Genomic DNA, 12,665 nt, shown 5'->3' with positions numbered 1-12,665 from the left:
CAACTGGAGGAACTCTGTTCAATGAAAGTGTAAGACGAATAAACAAACAAGAGGAAGGGGATAGCCTTAGCGCTCAGTCTAGGGGGTTGGGGTGAGAGGAATACTCTTCCCTTTTACCCCAAAGTGCTGAGAAGCTGAGTTTGATAGGGAAGGGAGATAGAGAATGAGGGAGGAGGCTTTATTAGGGGAAACAAAGGTCCTGTGGAAGGAACATACTTGGCTTGTTGGAAGAAGAAAAAAGTCCCCTTTTTGACTGGGACAAAGCAAGCACAGGGAAGAGTAGTAAGAGATGAGGTCAGAAAGACAAAGAGGAGTTCAGATTACATAAGGGCCTTGTAGGAAAGCGTAAAGCCTCGGAGTGGATAACTTACTTAAACAAGATTCCTCTGGCTGCTGTGTTGGGAATAGGCAGTCAGAGAAGGACACGAGCAAGGAAAAGACGTTACTGCAAGTTATTTCCTAACTTGGAGATATACATTTGGTAGTCAGGATGTAGTTGTCATTGTATATAGATGGTATTTAAACTCATGAGACTGACTGAAATGCCAAGGAAGTAAGAATCAATAAGGAAGAATGGAGTATTAATGAGCCTTGCATTGCTCCAACTTTCAGGGGTCAGGAAGATCATAAGGAACTAGCAAAAAGACTAAACCTCCAAAAAGGTGAGAGGGAAATGCAGAGAATGCAGCAAAGCTAAGTGAAGGAAGCGTTTCAAAGAAAGAGGAATAATCAACTGTGTAAAATGCTGCTGAAAGGTCAAGTAAGAGGAAGACTGAGAACCGATTCACTAGAGCTAGCAACGTGAAGGGCAGTGGTGATCTTGACAAGAGTGCTTCAGTGGGGGAAGGGGCCTGATTAATGTGGACTTGAGAGACTGGTGGAAAAGGAACTGGGGTCAGTGAGTTAGATAATTGTAGAAAACATTAAGAGAGGAATGCAAAGTCAAGAGAGTTTGGTCTTGTATTAAAAGGCACTGTATCTCCGGTATCTACAACAATGCCTGGCACATAGTGATAAATTAATAAATATTTGTTGACTGAACTAAGTGAGATCACTAGCCATTGAAACAGTCTTAGTTCTAGAAGTTTAAAAGCTGATAGAGCGAAACATGAGGATTCTTGGTCCAATAAGAAGAAACTGCCTTTTAATTTCCTACTATGCCTGAAAACTCTTTAGGGCCTTTAAACACCTAGAATAGACATTCCTCAATTTCAGAGGAATAGCAACAGAATTCAACAAACACATGCCCTACAAGAAAATATACTTTCAATTCTGGACAGCTGCAATCTCTCCAACTACCTCTTGCATCTGGGGCCCTGTGACTTTGGACCTAGGGATACAACATGGATATCAGTCCTCTAGTCACGTCGTGATTCACTATGCACTAAGAGGGAAGACGTCTGGTGGTCTCTGAAGGACGTCAATCTATGGGGCCTTGACCAAATGAAAGCTCTATGTGGCATGCCAATAATAATCATGAGTATTTGTTTAATGATATATACTTTTCAAAGCGGTAACACATATATCCTCTCCTACTTATCTTACAACAACTTTGTGAGGCAAGTGTTTTTATCACTTTCATTTTACAAATAAGAGTCTCAGACTCGCATAAAATCACACAGCTCTTTCAACAAATTATGCTGGGATAACTGGATATTCACATGCAAAAGAATGAAGTTGAATCCTTACCTCACATACAATAATTAACTCAAAATCCATCAAATAGCTAAATGTTAAGAACTAAAACTATATATTCCCAGAAGAAAACACAGGGGTAAACTGGCAGGACCTTGGATTTGGTGATAGATTCTCAGATATAATGCCAAAAGCATACACAATCAAAGAAAAAACAAATTCAACTTCACAAGAATTAAAAATTTCTGTGCAAAGAACACTAACAAGAAAGTGAAAAAACAGCACACAGTAAGAGAGGAAATATTTGCAAATCATAAACCTGATTTGTATCCAGAATATGTAAAGAACTCTTAAACTCAACAACAAAAGACAATCCAATTAAAAAATGGGTAAAAGACTTGAACAGACATTTCTCCAAAGATACACAAATGGCCAATACATGAAAAGATGCTCAACATCACTAGTCGTTAGGGAAATACAAATAAAAACCACAATGAGGCACCACTTCACACCCACTAGGATGGCTATAACCAGAAAACAACAAGTGTTGGTGAGGATGTGGAGAAACTAGAATTCTCAAAAATTGCTGGAAGAAATGTAAAAGTGTGCAGCATCTGTGGAAAACAGTCTGGGAGTTCCTCAAAAACTTTTTAAATTACTACATAATCCAGCAATTCTATTCCTAGATAGATGCACAAAAGAATTGAAAACAGGTATTTAAACAAAAACTTGTAAAAGAATGCTCTTAGCAGTACTATTTATAAGAGCCAAAAGGTGTAAACAACCTAAATGTCACCTGATAAACAAAACATAGTATATCCATACAATGGAATATTATTCAGCCAAAGAAAGGAATGAAGTACTGATACATGCTACAACCTGAGTGAACCTCATATACATTTTGCTGAATGAAAGAAGCCAGGCACAAAAAGTTACATATTGTATGATTCCATTTACATGAAATCTTCAGAACAGGCAAATCCATACAGACAGAACGCAAACTGGTGGGTGCCAAATGGTAGCGGTAAAGGGGAATGGCGAGTGACTGCTTAATGGGTACAGGGTTTCCTTTTGGGGTGATGAGAATGTTCCAGAATTAGATAGTGGTGATGGCTGCGCAACATTGTGAATGTACGTATTAAAGTAACTGATTTGTACACTTTAAAATGGTTAATTTTACCTCAATTAAAAAAAACCCACACAGTTCACGCTTGACAAATCCAGGCACTGTACTAAGGAACTAACTCCAAGTCCTCTCCCCACTCAGCCATCCTGTTTCCTCCACAAACCAAAGGAGCTCTGGACCACCTTGGTAATGGACTTTGCCTCTATATACTGCCATCCAGGCATAGTACCTAACCATATTTGTGATGATGGAATTTCCACAGCTGTCCAAGCATATGCAAGTTTTTAAATAAAATTTTCTTATAATGGACTCCCATTACAAACCATCTTGGACCAAGTTCTGCCTCCATGTCACAGTCATCCTTTACACAGAAGTTAACCATCATCCACCTAACTGATAACCAGTGACAGCTATGAAATCTGCTCCCTCACAAGATGATATTCCTGTTTTCAAAAGAGTATAGCAATGAGGTTTATGCCTTCAATTAATCAAAACCATTCTTCACCGGTAATTCTTGGCGTTTCCACCCCTTATATTTTCTGTTCTGTTGGCAGGCTACAACTCTTAGAAATATGAAGCACAAAATTGACCTTAAAAGCCTCTCTGCCAGGTTAAGGTTGCCAATATGGCAGAAATGGACAAAAGACAAACTGGTTGTGACCCTTTGCATTACAATCCATCCTAAATAGTCACTCTAACCCCAAGTCTTCAAGGTAGAAGCCTTCACATAACTTTTTGGATATCAGTCTGCTCAGTGCTTTCTTCTTTCTAGCTCAATGAGGGCCTACATCTCTAATTTACATCCATATCCCTCAGGTACCATCAATGATAAATACTTCAAAGTACGAGAGTTTTTACACGCATGCAACTGGAAAATCAAGCTACAATATCAAGTTAACTGGAAAAAATACAGCTGCAAAAACTATTCCTGGGAATCTCACAGTTAGATACACATTCCCTAACATAGCCAAGTATTCCATTTTCAGCATACCAACAATATAGTCTTTGTTCATCAGTTCAATGGGAGGATGATGTCAGGGTCACTGAAGCCCAGATCACTGCTGGCCTTTAGGAGCTCTACCACTTTCCAGTTGAGAAAGAAACTTGTGGCCTAATCACCAACATCTGAGTCAGCCCCTTCAGAAGCCTCAAGAGTCCTGGCAAAATTTCTTAGTAAAAAGTAGTCTCCAAAACAAGACCCCCTAAGAATGTGGGAGATGGGTAATCAGACACCATTGACCTACATCCCTAAAAAGTTAGGATAAATATTTGAGTAACCAACAGACTAACACCTACCATGTAGGCATGTAAGACACATCATCCTCCCTCACTACTTCCTCTTTTTGGGCAAGCTTCTCAAAGGAATTTCCAACACTTGACACTCCCATTTCCTTACTTTTTACCTACTTCATTTTGGTTTCTGCCTCTTCCAATCTAAAGCTGAGGTCAAAGGCTCCATCTTGCTAAATTCAACAGATCATTTTTGGTCCACATCTTTACTTGGTGACACCTCTCTATTTGAAGCAGTCTTCTCCTACCTTTTATGATGTATCTTAAACTAGAATTAGATTGTGAAGGAAACAGCTAAGACAAAAACCAAATATTGCTTACTCTTGAAAATCCTTTAAATGGCCCGTTAAATATTGCACACTTGTACACAAGTAAAGAAAACTTGTCTCTCTCTCATTTAATCAAAAACATAGTAAAGTGCATTCAGTTAAGTTTGCACACTTTAATTCTGAGCAAGGTGTCATTCCACTGTACCTCTGTGGCCACTTCTCATCCTCTTCCTGGCTACCCTTCTCTACTAAACTTCAAAATGCTGGGCCTGAGCCCTCTTTTCTTAACCTGTCAGTGGTTCTCAACTTCCACTGCTAAGTGGAATCACCTCAGATTCGTCCAAGGCTGCAAATCAGATCAAGTAAACAGAAAAAGAAATTTCTTAGGTGGACCACAGCATTAGTTTTAATCATTCAGTGATTCCAATGTGCAACCAAGATGAGAACACTGTTCTATGTTCTCTTCCCAGACCAGGGATCACATGCTCAAAAGCCTACAGTCAGACAAACAAATGAGCAAAGTGGGCCAGGCATAGTTTCAGGGAGTGGTGGGCTCCGTAGTGAAACAGAAGAGCTGCGATCATCTGTGACTTAGCTCCAATTATTGCTGCCATATTGGAAAACCAACTCAGTAGTGCTACATTTTCTCATTTTTAAAGAGAAACCCCAAATCTGGATTTTCTTCATGAGAAATCTTCAGATTTTAAAATATTGGCAACTAATTCAAAATTAAACAATAACAAAACCACTGTATGGGCAAAACATCTGTGAGTCAGATTCAGCTGTGGACTACTGCTTTGCAACCACTGCCCCAGATAATTTCGTCCACAGCCTTCAATTTACACCTAAAAATTTGTGCCTCCAGTTTAGCCCTTTGCTCATGGCTCTGAATTAGAATTGCCAAATGCTTACGTGACCTCTCACTTGAAAAATCTCAGCAGTCCCAATGTAAACTGTGATTTAAACTCATCTCAAAACTATTTATCCTTAAATGTTCTTTATTTCAGGTAACACCACCACCATTCACTGGTTGGGCAAGCTAGAACCCTGGGAGTCATCTTAGGATCTCATTTCTCCCTCTCAACCCTGTACCATATCAACCACCAAATGCTATCAATTACGCCTCCTAAATATATCTCATGAATACATGTACTTCTCTTCATCTCCAATACGACCATTCTTTTCTCTCAGTCACCACATTTTCTCTCCTATGTTACCCACAGTAACCTTAATTAGGGACAGCTATCTCCCACACTCAATCTTGTTTCCTTCCAAACCATTCTAATATGACCAGAACGATCTTTTATAATCACCAATAATTACAAATGTACACACATATACACACATTACATAAATATATACTTTTGTAAATATATGTGTTTGTGTATTTGACCCAACAATTCCATTTCTAGGAATTAGCCTATATTTATACACATATGAAATGGCATATTCACAGTACTGTTCATGGTAAATTACTGGAAACAATCTAAATGTCTGTCAGTGGGGGAATGGTTAAATAATCTGTGGTATATCCATACAGTGAAATACTGTACAGTCATTCAAAAAAAATAAGGAAAGTATATACTGAAGTGGAAAGATTCCCAAGACATTAAGAAAACAGAGTGTACAGTATGCTACCATTTGTGTAAAACACTAAGAGGAAAGATATGCATTTCCTTGAATGCCCACAACAAATGTCTATAATGATATACAAAACTAGTAACAGTGGTTATTCCTTTGGAAGACAGGGAAAATGGTGGCTGGGGGAGGGAGCAGAACCCACCAAAAATGCTCTGATTTAATAGGCATGGAGGAGGGCCCAGGCATCCGTCTTGTTTAAGTTCTGGTGGTTCTGATGAGAAGGCTGGACTGAGAACCACTGCTAGTGGACAGCCTTTACCTATTTTCCTAGCTTCATTTTGTGTCATCACTCTCCGTGTTTCTGGCTTCTAGGTTCCGAAAAGCGGCCCTGTTCCTTTCTTCCTCAAGGTATTCACATCTGTTCCTTCTGCCTGGAATATTGTTCCTGTGAGCTTCACCTAGTAACTCCTGTTTATCCTTCACCGTCCACCTCAAAGGTCACTTCCCCATGAAAACTCTCCCCAGTTTCCAAACTACATCAGGACATCTGTTTTATGCACTCAGACCTGCCTGTACTTCTCCCAGAAATTAACACAATTGTAATGAGATAAATGTATATTTATACATCTGTCACCCTCTTTAGACTATAAGGTCCAGGCATGCAGAGTTGCTTTTACTAATTTATTTCCATACCTAACCTAGTGTCCAGTTGGCAAAACAGGCCTTCAGAAATCTGTTAAATAAATGAGTAACTGTTCCCGCCCTCAAGCTTAGTATAGTAAACACCTAAGCAAAAGAGGACAATGCTGCGTCACTAGTGCTAAGGCAGCAGTCTGCTCACAACAGGAGTTCTCAACTAAGGGTGATTTTGGTCCTCCTGGGGGACATTTGCGATGTCCGGAGCATTTTTGATTTTCACAACTGTGTGTGTAGAGTGCTACTGGTATCCATTCCTCAGCAGAGGTTAGAAATGCTGCTAAACATCCTATGCTGCACATGATAGCCCTCCACAACTAGAAATTACCTGGCCTAAAATGTCAACAGAACTACAAATGAGAATCTGTGACTCAGAGGACGATAACACTCAAAACAGCTGTCAAATGCACTTCTGAGGGTGGTGATTTTTAAAAATGGTGATTTTGGGGGGATGGGGGGTATCAAGCAAAGCTTCAGGGCAGAGGTAAAGCTTCAGTTGTGTGTTGAAAGGTAACAAGGGCCAGATCAGTGGGTACTATGTTTGTCAGACGCAATGAGGAGTCTCTGAAGAGTTTAAAAGCAAAGTTATGATTTGAACAGGTGCCCCCCTCAAGCACCCCGTACTCCAAAATTATTCACCTCCTTTTCTCCTTTCTCGCTGAAACAAAACTTCCATTCTCTCAGAGTAGCCGGTTTCAGCTGAACATTAAAGCCAAATTAATTCAGACCAAGATAAACTCAGGCCCTTCACTCTCCAGAACGTTAAGCTACATTTTAAGATATGCAAATACTTATGAGTACAAATAAATCTTTAACTGCTCAATGTTCAGGTTGTCAGTGGATAAAGATATTTTTGAACTCAACAGCCAGATTGGCCCCAGTAACACTTTCCCAAAGCTTTGTTTTTAAAAAACCTTTTTGATATGTTTCCCCGTTCTCCTAGAAATCTAGATTTCTAAGCTCCTAGATTGTATAAAAGATCTAAGTTTTTTTTCCACAAGTATCTCACGCCATTAAGTTCTTCTGCCAGAGGTGATACAAGGGCCATTTGGATGCAATAAAAGTAAATAAATTGTGTGTGTAAATTAGCAGTGGCTTAGAAATTTTTTAAAAGGCTTTCATGGATACTACTGAAAGAAACTGAGATAATTTTTAACAAAATCACCAAGAAAAAAACAAAACAAAACTGTTTTACTACAACACAAGCCGGCTGCCTACTGAACTGGACGCCCATGCTCTGACCTAGTATGGCAATTCTTAGGGTCTAGGCGCTGGGTTCTCTGTTTACAAGAAACTAAGGCCTGAGACTAAGGAAGAACAAAGAAAAATGCCTGGCACCAAAGGTGTGGGGGATGTTTTGTACATAAATGAAGATTTGAGGAGTAACACTTCCTCAGATGTTGGAAGGAATTACTCTTTTTTTGCTTACGTGTTAAGAATTTAATGTTTTCAGGTCATTTCCTAATTAGAAAATACCTTATAATTCACAAACAATAATTTGTCTTCCCCTACATTTGCTGACCACCAAGACTGGATAAAATTTCCTTAAGCTTTACCAGAGTGGGAGGACTGGGAATAATGTGAGCACAACAGAGTTCGGATGCAACATCAACTCCAAGCCTGGCCAGCTGGTTTCCATCGAGAGGTCCCCTAGGAGAACGCCCCTCCGCGGCGGCGGCGGGGTCGCGGCGGGAAAGACCCACTGAGGCGCTCCAGCGCGGCCGCGGTGCAGGGCCAGGGACCGCCCGGCCTCCGTTTACCTTTGTTTCAGGTACCCCGGCTGCTGGCGGGCCGGGAATCCCGCCCGCGGCCCACAGCTGGTGACACATCCTTCTTTGGCCAAGTCGGGCCGAGGTTGGGCAGGGGGCGGGGAAGGAAAAGAAAGCCTCAGCGCCTAACGACGTGACTCTCAGTTCTTCCAAAACGCTGGCATTTGTTTCTCTGCCAGGCTTTCCTGTTAACAAGTTCCCGAGGGCTGTGCGGGCGAACTGGCCCAGGAGCCCTGAAAAGTGGGAGGGCCCAGGCCGCCCCCGCCTACCCTCCTCCGCGGGCGCCCCCGGGGCAGGCAGTTTCCACACCTCCTGGGCTGCCGTGTCCCGGGACCAGCCGGCTGCGCGGAGGCACCGCACCGCCTGGAATTCCGACTTCCACAGCCCAGTCAGCTCCGTGTGGCCCCTCTGGCCAGGCCGGTCCCCGCCCCCAGGTCCCGGCCCCGCCCGCCACGGCCGCCGCGCGCCGCCCCCCAGCCTCGCCACCCCCTCTGGCCGGGACGAGGGGGCTGAAGGCTCCAGGCCGCGCAGCCGGTGTCCCCGCGCCTACCTCGTTGCCCGCAGCTCCTCCTCCGGCGGCTGCCTCGGCTCGCGGGCAGCGCTTGCCTCCAAGCCTCCCCGCGGCGCGGACTCTCGGGCTACGAATGCGGCGCGTGAAAAGAGGAGGCCCGAGCGCGCCCCGCCCAGACACCCGCAGGCCCCCACCTCCCCCTCCTCCTCCTCCTCTGCCCCACCCTCTGCGGCCTGCCCGGAGCCCCGCCCGCGCGCCTGGCCCCGCCCACGGTCCGGCCCCGCCCCCAACCTCCGCCCCGCCCCTCTGGCCAAGGCAGGAAGGGGACCTCCAGGGGCGCCGCGAGAACCGCTGTGGCCTCGGCCAGGGCAGTCTCCGACGCGATTCGTGGTGGTCGCTGCTATTTGACAGATTCGAGTCTCTTGCTCGGATTTATTACTGTTATTATCATTGTCAATATTGTCATCGTTGTTATTGTTACCGTCATCAGTTGTGTTGCCCTCTTTAAGGGGCCTTCAAGGAGGCCCCTTGAGGGCAGCGCGCTGCTGACCAGACACTCCCTGGCACTCCTGTCTTCCCAGAGTCCTGCACCTGCGCCACATTTCACTCAGCCCAAGAAGTTGTGTGAATTTTGAAAGAAGTGATATTTATTTTTAACTTACTGTTAACTGTTATTGTTAAATAAAATACAAATATAGACAACCATATAAAACCAATGTACAGCTTAGTGGATTATTCCAATACACACACCCTTATAACCACTCGCCAGGTTTATTAATAACACCGTGTAATATAGTCTGCTCTGAAACAGAACCTCATTAATAGCTGGAAGGACACAGCCTGGAAGGGCCTCCCAAAATTGCCCTCCTTCTAACTGCCACAGTACTCAAAGGTGACAGGTCCATAATCATGCCCTCTTCAAGAATATATTTGTAAAATGGAAATTTCTCCAGAATTAGGAACCTCCAATTGAGTAGCTTCGTAAAAATCTTGATAAAAAGATAAATTTGTAAATATATAAGCATGTAAATAACAATAAATAAGTCAATCAATTGGGAAATTGAATACCATGAGTAAGGAGCATGGGGGTGGGGGATGGGAGGTATGTAAAGACTTAAAAGAATTAGGTGGGCTGTGAGGACAGGTCCTGGGCACCTGGGTTGTTCTCACTGTCTCCCTAGCACCTAGCATAGCACCAGGCATATACTAGGTGCCATATGAATGTGTGTATATATGTGCATTGTACATATATGCACATATATATGTGTGTGTGTATGTATATAGCACAAGGAAAGAAAAAAATTATATAAGATAACCCTAAACAAGCTTTACATACTGAAATTTCACCCAAGGTCAATCCTCCCAGTAGCTAAAATGTGCTCTATGAGATGCCTTGATGCCCTAGAGAGAAAAAGATCATTTTACTTTCAACTTTCTACTGTTTTTCCATTTCAAAAGCACTTGCACATGCATATGGTATCTTATTTGAGACTGAGCAATTCTGTGAAAAAGGCAGGGCAGGGCAGGACAGGACTCTGCAAAGGTCACAGTGCAATGCATATCTGTAAGAAGGGGAAGTACACAACGTACCATAAAACAATGTTAAAACTGCTGACCCTGCCAACCTGGATTCTTGGTTTGTCTGGACAATTTTATTGGCAGTGTTTTTACATTAGGGCTCCTTTGGCCCTTTTGCCATACGTTTATACACATTATAACTTGAATTTATAAAGGACACAATACCTGACTGGAAATTTGATTCAATACAATAGAGTCAGTCTCTCTGTCATGAGGACCATGGTGAATTGGGGTAGAGAGTTGCCAATTCACCACGATGTATTGAGTACCCAGACTGTACTAGGTGGTAGGAATACAAATGATATAAAATAAAGAAGATACAGGGGCTGGGCATGGTGGCTCACGCCTGTAATCCCAGCACTTTGGCGGGCCAAGGTGGGCAGATCACCTGAAGTCAGGAGTTTGAGACCAGCCTGTCAAACATGGTGAAAACCCATCTCTACTAAAAATACAAAAAGTAGCCAGGCATGGTGGCATGCTTCTGTAATCCCAGCTACTCGGAAGACTGAGGCAGGAGAATCATTTGAACCTGGGAGGTGGAGGTTGCAGTGAGCCAAGATCACTCCATTGTACTCTAGCCTGGGTGATGAGAGTGAAACTCCCGTCAATCTTTGTTCTCAAGGAGCTTATGGCCAAGTAAGGGAGAAAGATTTGAAAATAAATGTTTAAGTTATATGGTAGGGGAACAGTCATGAGCACAATTAATTCTACGAGGTGTAGGATGAGAGTGGGGCAAGTCTTATCAGATAAGAAAACATCTGAAATTTTTTTAGTATAAAAACATCAAATATTGAAAACAGAAACAGAATAATGTAATGAACTACTATGCACCCATTACTTGACTTCAACAATTATCCCATGACCAATTTGTTCCATCTGTACCCTCATCTTCTCTTTCCCTCCTTGTGTTATTTTGAGGCAAATCGCATGGAGCATTATTTTTTCATCCATAAATATTTCATTATGCATCTCTAAATGATAAGGTCTGTTTTTAAAAACAACCACAAAATCATCAAATTGTCTTTTAAAGTAATAATTTATTAACATCTAGACAGTGTTCAAAATTTCCCAATTTTCTCATAAATGTTTTATGTAGTTTATTTCTTTCAGTCATGATCCAAACAACGTCCTCACTTTGCATTTGGTTAAAATGTCTTACACCTTTTTCTTTCCTTGTACTTTTATGTTGAAGAAATAGATTGTTTTTTATAAGGAGTTTCTCACATTCTGCATTTTGTTGATTGCTGTGATGTTGTTTAACATGTGCCTCTACCCTTGTATTTCTCATAAAGGATAGTTACTAGAGGCTTGATCAATTTAGAAAACTATAACCCATAATGAAGAGAAAAATCAACAAATCAAAAATAGACCAAAACTGTCACAGATGTTAGAATTAGCAGACAAATACATTAAAACAATTACTATGGCTGGGCTTGGTGGCTCACACCTGTAAGCCCAGCACTTTGGGAGGCTGAGGTGGGTGGATTACCTGAGGTCAGGAGTTTGAGACCAGCTTGACCAACATGGTGACACCCTGTCTCGACTAAAAAATACAAAAAAATTAGCCGGCTGTGGTGGCAGGTGCCTGTAATCCCAGCTACTCAGGAGGCTGAGGCAGGAGAATCACTTGAACTCTGTAGGCAGAGGTTGTGGTGAGCTGAGATCACGCCACTGCACTCCAGCCTGGGCAACAGAGTGGCTCCGTCTCAAAACAAAAACAAAAACAATAACAAAAACAAAAACAAACAAAAAATTACTGCAACTATATTCCAAGTGTCAAAAAAGTTAAGTACATATTAAAAAGGGAGGATGTAAAAAAGACACAAATTGTATTTCTATAGTTGAAGACTATAATGTCTGGAATAAAAATACATTAGATTGGATTAATGGCAAATTAGACATTACCAAAGAAAAGATTAGTCACATCAATAGAAATTATCCAAAATGAAACACACAGAAAAAAAATGTTAATGAAAAGAGCATCAGTGAGCTAAAGAACAACCACAGGTGGCCTAATATGTAGAATCTCCAAAGGAGAGGAGTGAAGACAAAATATATTTGAAGAAATACTAGCCAAAAGTTTCCAAAATTTATGAAAACTATATACTCACAGATCTAAGAAGTGCAACAGACTTACAATTTCCAGTACAACAGACGATAGACTTAAATCCAAGCATATCAATAGTCATATTAAATGTGAGACTTCTGGT

General features: G+C 41.9%; 1 protein-coding gene across 5 annotated transcripts in view; it reads right to left on the bottom strand.

Moving 5' to 3' along the window:
• Window positions 1–9,001, bottom strand: part of PPP2R3A (protein phosphatase 2 regulatory subunit B''alpha) — a 193,889-nt gene extending 184,888 nt beyond the window's left edge. For 3 of the 5 annotated variants that reach the window (XM_074031091.1, XM_015445113.3, XM_005545831.4), the window contains exon 1: window positions 8,917–9,001. The gene's annotated coding sequence lies outside the window, so the exon portion shown is untranslated. Of the gene's footprint in view, window positions 1–8,357; window positions 8,768–8,916 lie in introns of those variants that run through there. The other 2 variants (XM_074031092.1, XM_015445115.4) reach the window with 1 other exon arrangement.
• Between the last annotated feature and the right edge of the window lie 3,664 nt (window positions 9,002–12,665).

The sequence above is a fragment of the Macaca fascicularis genome, chromosome 2, assembly GCF_037993035.2.
Source record: "Macaca fascicularis isolate 582-1 chromosome 2, T2T-MFA8v1.1".
NCBI classification, from domain to species: Eukaryota; Metazoa; Chordata; class Mammalia; order Primates; family Cercopithecidae; genus Macaca; species Macaca fascicularis.
Note: the sequence above shows the minus strand (reverse complement) of the source record. Positions and strands in the feature narration are given on the sequence as shown.